Below are 7,906 nucleotides of genomic sequence, written 5' to 3'. Positions count from 1 at the left end.
CTATGGAAATGTGATATGCCCATAGATACCGGATGTGTGTCCTTTGGTGCTAGGCAGCATACCTGCATCTCGGAGCCTATGCCCGGCACCAAGGCTACCACCACCGGCGGTATCATTCAGGCGAACAGCCATCCTGCCTGCACGTGTTGCTTTATGTCCACACGATCAAAAAACAGTTTTCATTTCCATATATGACTGACACATGCACACAGGTCAGATACTCCACATACGCACCGTGCATGGCCATTCATACCTTACCCACCACATTTACCACACTTTCGCATGAACCTTGTTACCATGGAGCCCCGGAGGACGGATTCCTGAGAAAAAATAAAAAAATAAAACACGCGCGACTTGCAGCAGAATGGACATTTATTTATTACTCCATGCTAATCAGCGCCTACCACATTATTCAAGGGCTCCCGTGCTTCATACGAACGGAGTGTTTGTGGGATTCCTAAATCAATTGATATTCAGCATTAACTGTGAACGGTTGCGCTTGGTACTTATCTACCCGGGCCAAGCCTACTGAAGCCAAATCTAATTATGTTGATTAGCAGGATGGGCTGCATAGTACCTGGAAATGTTTATGCTAATGTGAGATTAATAAAACACGAACACTTAATTTAATCCTTCTCAAAAAAGATTAGTTATCCGTGCATATTTTAGGAAAGTGACGTATTTTTTATTTATTTATTTATTTTTACACAGAGCGAGAATTAAAAAGATAGCTATGGACGGAAACAAATTAAACAGGACACCTCGATTGTACACTACGTTCTTCAAATTTGTACTCCACTGCGGATTAAAACCGGAGACCAATTCAGATGATTAAACAAGCACCATTTTGAATCCAAGCTTTCGAAGTAACGACCGCGGCCATCTTTGATGTAGGAAGAGCGGATCGATGATGTAATCACTCTGCCGAAATTTAGGTCTCAATCGAAATTGACTCTGTTAAGGTGCTCGAGGCGCTGAAAATACCGGGAGAGAAAACTACTGTTTGATTTCTCCGGGAGAGCAGGAGCGGTATGGATTGAACGGAGTAAATACCGGCCTTAGAGACTTTGGGTGCAATGAGCAGGTGAGCAAAGGGAAGCGCTATTTCATATAGAAGTTTTAACACGCGGCTAAAAACGTGGTCTCGAAACGAGGGACCAAACTGGGAAATTAAAGTCCTTCTAGTTTAAATTGCATCTCACGTACAATCCTGTAATCTCCGATTAACGACAAAATGGAATTATTTCTTGGGGAAAACGAACACGGTTTTTTTTTGCAGGTTAGTTCAGGACAAACAAACCTACTGCACTTCTCTGAGGACGCTACAGAGTTACCTGACTCGAACCAGATGCATGATATACTGTATATCTGGACTTTGTAAACGCATTTGATGGATGTACCACACGGGAGGCTCTCCATCTAAATGAAATCAGGAATCACAGAGTCGTTTCTGAGTTAATTTGAAATTGGTCTCAGGGTAGCATACCAAAAGTAGCTGAGCAAGAGCTGACTTCTGAGGAAAGTCATGTGGTGAGCTGAGTCAGTGTTGGCTTGTCAGTTCTCCCTCCCCCCCCTTTTTTTATTTTTTATTCACATGAATAAGCCCGATAAGAACGTTTGTATCTAAATAGGGCAGGTGACACAAAATTCATTGTTGTGAAAACTTTAAGGCAGGGTTATTTTATGACTGTACGTAAAATAAAACCGTTCAGTTTGAAAAGGGCTTCAGAGTATTTAGTGATATATAGAGTAAATATCAAGGAAGGTTATTATTTTTTATGTTGTTATACAATCATTTTTCCAGATTGCATTCATAACACTGTATGCAATTCTATGTATCACACCATTACAAACATTCGGAAGGTTTTGAAGAAGGAGGGCTACAAAGAAACAAAATTAAGTCCTAGAATGAAATGTAAAAGTTACCTGGAAAACACTTTTGAAAGATGAAAGAAGTTAATTCATCTATTTCCCAGGAGGAGAATCGGGACAGTTTTATTTTTTGTTAATTAATGAAAGGGATTAAGAAAGTAATTTTTTTCAGGTTCAGTTCTGTTAGTAGAACGTTGGTTGGTTGGTTGAATTTAGTTAACAGTGAATTACACATTGGTTAAGGCATGGATGTGTCTCACACAGAGACTGTAAAAAAAATAGGTCTCACAGCGTCAGATCAGATCCGAACTTCTGCCGACTGTGGCTAGTAGCTTCATAGGATGACGTACAACTGCCTTTGCGTCGCCCAGGGAATGGCAGAGTTCAGTGTGACGGAGTTCCGTGCTCATCACTGTCTAGCGACCCCTGCTGGCCAATCGAGTAAATTGCAGTCAGAGATGCATATGAAAGGTCTTCGATCTTAACTGTAGTCTGCAGTGTGCAAGGAAGCAGCTGGCGACGCCACGTATTTTGGAGGCGAAACGTGGACGTCGACACTCCGCCGAATCTCCTAGTGGGTCGTTACTCACAGCATGCACGCGGCTGCGGTTGCTGACGATTGGACGTTCCGATTTGCAAAGGGAATTGGATATGCTCAGCCTCGCGTTGCCTGCCAAATTTATTTTTAAAAAAAAGGTTGAATCAGGCTCTGATATGAGGAGGTCTTTAATGCTCAATCAGGGCTGCATAGTCTCTAAATGAGCCTAGACTGGCTGATTCTGCTGCCTCCTCCATTGCACACATACCACATCTGGGCCCTTGGGAACGAAGGCCATGCTATTTCCCCTGAGTACTGTGTGTTCAGACAGTGGCACAGCAAGGTACAGGTTGTCCTCTGACAGAACTAAAAAAAAAAAAAAAAAAATCTCGGGCTGCACTGTTGAGGCTTTTTTCGATCTATAGTCAATTACCTGGGCTGGAGCCCCCGCTGGCAGCTTTACACTGTAACTGTCAGTCATACGGGGGGGAGGACCTGACGGGTCTAACGATGGCTGTGGGAGACAGGTCAGAGCAAATGAGACCTGCTGCCCATGGGGAGTTTTACAGAGACAAAAAAATGTAGAGGTGCACCTACTGATGACTGTCATTTCCCGAGGGGGGGGGGGGGGGGGGGGTGGGGTGGGTGGGCGGTGGGGTGGGGGTGGGTGGTGGGCGGTGGGGTGGGGGGTGGGCGTGGGCGGTGGGGGGTGGGGGCTCAGCACTAAAGCGGCATCTCATAAGAAGGTCCCATGTCCTGTCGGAAGGGGGTAAAAAAAAACCAGCGTTTTTGTTTGAGAGGTGAACTGAAGTGTTGCTGCCGCTGGCCCCTGTCCAGGCCCGCCGACCGGCTTCTCACGCAAGCAGTCACCTGAGGGAGGTCCCACTCCGACACAGACACCTGCTCTCCGGCCTTCCAGGTCCACCTGGACACTTAGCAGGTCGACCTGGCAGCAGCAAGGGCATCGTTTATGGGGGCAATGGGGGCAATGGGGGCAATGGGGGGGGGTCACAACCCCCCCACCTCAATATTACAATACAGGCCAAATAACCTCTCCAATGACATAGCATGATGATGATGATGATGATGATGAATTTTTATTTGTATAACAAAGCCGCATGAATAATGTTCAATATCCCCCTCGGATTTCATTAGAAATGATCATTTCACAGCAGTTCTTAAAAAAAAAAAAAAAATCTCTTCAGGGGAGGGGGTGGGGGTGTGTGTGTGTGTGTGGTGTTGGTTGTTTGTGTTCATGGGGGTCATCAGGGGGGGGTGCAGTTTCAACCCCCCTGATATTCAAACTAAAGTTACACCCTCAGGCAACAGACCCCTCATTAAGTGCAAAAAGATCGATAGTGAGCATTCACGCCTGCCTGGCTAACATTCACCAACGGTGACGCCCACAGCAAAACAAATAATAAATAAATAAATTAATGTAGGTACACCAAAAAAACTTGTACCTGGGGATAATGGACATTATTATTTTTCAGCACGCAAAAACCTTGTCACACACAATGTGTGTGCTTAATTACAGATTAGCATATTCTCAGCTGAAAGATGCTTGGGTGACTACTAGTAAAACTGTCTATGCTGTGACATTGTCTATGGCTGCTTTGAAGGGTTTCATTGTATATGATGCATCTGCTTGTCTCTGACACTTATACAATAATAATAATAATAATAATAATAATAATAATAATAATTGTAATCTTTATTTGTATAGCACATTTCATACAAAACATGCAGCTAAAAGTGCTTTAACTAATACATTTCACATAACATAATATAATGACGAGAACAGGCCATTCAGCCCAACAATGCTTGCCCTTTTTCATAACTAAATTAGTGCTCTGATTACCTACAGACTAGACAGTACCTAAATGGTAAATGGACTGCATTTATATAGCGCTTTTATCCAAAGCACTTTACAATTAATGCCTCTCATTCACCCATTCACACACACACACACACACACACCAATGGTGAAAGGCTGCAATGCCAAGGCTCGTTGGGAGCAATTAGGGGTTGGGTGTCTTGCTCCAACACGCCCAGGGCGGGGGATCGAACCGGCAACCCTCCGACATGCCAGACAACCGCTCTTACCTCCTGAGCTACGTCGCCCCCATAGTATCTAACACCCTATCAAGCCGAGTCTTGAAAAATCCCCGGAGTCTCTGCCTCTACTTACGTGACCTGGCAGGCTATTCCACACACTGACTGTACCACACGGACCACACGTTCGCGGTGTGTCGATTGCGGAGTTGAGACCTCGATTGTACGGGTGCGTGTTAATGCGTAACGGTCCGCACCTTCAGGAGTTGCTCTTCTGTCAATTATTATACGGGAGTCATGGCCAGAGCCGCTCGACAGGCGGAAGATGCTCATAAAATATGGATCTGCAGTGTTCTGCGGGGCAAACCACTGGTGCCTGTTTCACACACGCATTCCACATCCCCCCCCCCCCCCCCCCACCTCATTGTAAGCCCCTCCGGTTATTAAATCTGAATTTAATATTCCGTGCGCAGTAATTGATGTGGAGCAGTTGCACCGCGGAGGTTGATAAAATTGTTATGAGAGAAAAAAGCTACGTGTCCAAATCCGGAATTGAACGTGACCCGTTGTGGCCCCCCCCCTCGGGCGAGCGAGGCAGGTGAATTCACGCCGCTTCGGTAAAAGCGAGACGCACAAACGCTATTTATAAGCTACCGTGTGTGTGCGTGGAAGTTAGACAAACATGGTAAATGGACTGCATTTATCCAAAGTGCTTTACAATTGATGCCTCTCATTCACCCATTCACACACACACACACACACACACACGCACTCACACCAACAGTGAAAGGCTGCCACGCAAGGTACCAATCAGCTCGTTGGGAGCCATTAGGGGTTGGGTGTCTTGCTCAGGGACACTTCGACACACCCAGGGCGGGGGATCGAACCGGCAACCCTCCGACTGCCAGACGACCGCTCTTACCTCCTGAGCTACGTCGCCCCCCAAAAAAGCTGATAAAGGAGGAAGGTTCATGAAGGTTCATAAGGGGAAAATATGTCCAAAAAAAAAAACAACCCAGAAGCAAAGCTGATGTGGCCTCTTGTCTTGCACTTGGCTCAATGTCCATTTGCAAAACAAGAAAGGAGGAATCCGTAACACTCTACTCCTGTGCCTCCTCTTCGTTAGAAAATGTCGAAGACAAGAAAACAGACGAAAACAGTTTTGGGCCGCCAAGGGGCGTCAGCCGGTTCGTGAGTTCGTTTCCATGTTTTAAATGTTTATAATGAAGGGGTCATGGACCACCCCTAATAACGGGGTGTAGCTGTTGCAGAGAGTTTTGGGTCCTGCTTTCTATCTTCAGATTTTTGTCCCCGCACCCTTGACAAGAATGTACCTTTAAATACTTTTTAAAAAATTTTGTATACAATATCCAATTGGAAAATGCTCTTAGAAAGCGCAGATCGGGTTTTGAGCAAAACCCCCCACCTCGTTATGAAATTTCACGGCTTCCGAATGTTACCCTCGGCGATTTGCCAGTTCGTGGCCGTGCCCGGGTCGGGGAGTCTGGGGGTGCGAATTGCACGTCATGTGACTCTTGCCTTCATTATAGATGGCTGAAAATCAATCAGAGACCGGAAGACAGTGAGCGAATCTGCCTTTGTAATGAGCCGGGAGGACAGTATGTTCTGTGCCGTGGTAATAGGAATGTTTTTTTCACAACCATGACTTAGTATCTTGTATTATTCATTCTTGGATATTTGTCATTCAGCGCTGCTGTTCACAACATTGCAGCAGAACTCTAAATGGTCATCTGTTTGAATAAGGCATTGTTGCTCGCTCGCTCTCTCTGGCAAATTACTGATATGAATTGTGATTGTGAATCCAAGAAGCACCTTGTCAAAGGAGTTAATCTGAGAACTGCTCATTCTGTATCTTATTCTTCTGCCTAGTTGGCTTTGCAGATGTTAGGCCAGAATAGTGTTCACTGTTCTCGGCTAGAAATAGCTGTACAAAATAAGTAATTGTACCTTACTGAACCCGTGTTTAGCAGTTGTCTACGACCATGAAATGCACTTTTTTGTACGCCGCTTTGGATAAAAGCGTCTGCCAAATGAATATAATGTAATGTAATGTAATTGCCACAGAAAAACTGGTTTAAATATACAATTTCAAACAGTAGCAAACTTACTATGACCAAATTAAGTGAAACATCATTTTTCACTCATTTACTCATGTAACTGTTCAGGTGGCACTGTCTATCAATATAATAAATAGAATGTTCATTGAAAAAAACCCCTGTGTCAGATTTATCTATTTTATCATTCAAGTACAACCAGCACTCTCTTGACAGTAGCTTTGCCGGTCCGTATTCTGTGTCACTATAGACCGACAGAGATCGTTAAACACAGTACTATCAACACAATACAATGTATCTATTTTTTTTTTAAACAAAAATGAGAATAACGAACTCTCTGTTGTAAGGCATGGGGGAAATTTTTCTGAATGACCGACCACTCGTCCGAGGTATAGTGCCAATAATGGAGCAACAGCACCCTCTAGTGGCAATCCCTGAGAATGACTAAAGAGGCCTTGCATACCTTCTGCAAGCAGGGCCGTTATGTGGATCTTACCAAAAACTGTAACGTGAGGTAAGAATCGGGTTCCAACAGAATAAAGTTCATACTTCACGATTTGTGGCAGGTAAAACTTTCACTGCGGATTTTGTAGTGATGGAAACATGCTCAGCTAGAAGATCAAAGTCCATTTGAGACAACAAAAAAAAAATTCAGAATGGTGATTGTAAGGGGAAAGACAATACCATCATACAGGCTGTGTGTAGGACCCAAACTGTAATATACCTGCCAAATGCCCATTGTAGATGTATTATGTAGGCATGTTTTCAATTAATTAGCCTGAAACCCACCTACAGACTATACAGGACAATGATGTTCTGTATGATTTCCACACACACATCAGGGATTTCAATATCCTGATGATAAAATTAGGTAATTACACTCAATGCTACAAACCCCCTACCTACTACAAACCGTGCGATATTCTGCTGTGTATACATAAAAACATGAAGTGGTGATATTGAAGCCATTCAGCTTGCTCATCTATTGGTGCTCAGACTCCCTCTTGTGGTGGAAGTGTTCAATTCCAGTTGACCGGTCAGATTACCTATTACTGATTACTGGTTTTCAAACTTAATCTGAACTGCGGACATCTGTGTATTTTGCTTTTGGAAGATGGACTTTTTTTGCCCATTTTTGATAAATCCACCCAACAATTGGCACAGTTTCACTGTGGACATTTCTATACATCACATTTTTATACATCACGAAATATAATTGTTTAATGATATATAATTTAAATAAATAAAATATTTGGTATTAATGATAGATAATACATGGCATAGGTCTTATCTGTTCTTGTCAACATTTATTCTCAAAAATGTTGAGGTTCTGTGCCTTTTGAATTTAGGCGAAAGTAGCTGCTCG

The 7,906-nt window shown here is 43.7% G+C and overlaps 1 long non-coding RNA gene across 1 annotated transcript; it reads left to right on the top strand.

The window, feature by feature from the left end:
* The first annotated feature begins 801 nt into the window (after positions 1 to 801).
* Positions 802 to 1,443, top strand: LOC135254268 (uncharacterized). Its single transcript, XR_010329798.1, has 2 exons — positions 802 to 1,084; positions 1,280 to 1,443. It is a non-coding gene; the product is annotated as an uncharacterized LOC135254268 (long non-coding RNA).
* The last annotated feature ends 6,463 nt before the right edge of the window (positions 1,444 to 7,906 follow it).

Source organism: Anguilla rostrata, chromosome 4 (genome assembly GCF_018555375.3).
Source record: "Anguilla rostrata isolate EN2019 chromosome 4, ASM1855537v3, whole genome shotgun sequence".
In the NCBI taxonomy this organism is placed as follows: domain Eukaryota; kingdom Metazoa; phylum Chordata; class Actinopteri; order Anguilliformes; family Anguillidae; genus Anguilla; species Anguilla rostrata.
This window is presented reverse-complemented; position numbering and strand designations above follow the sequence as displayed.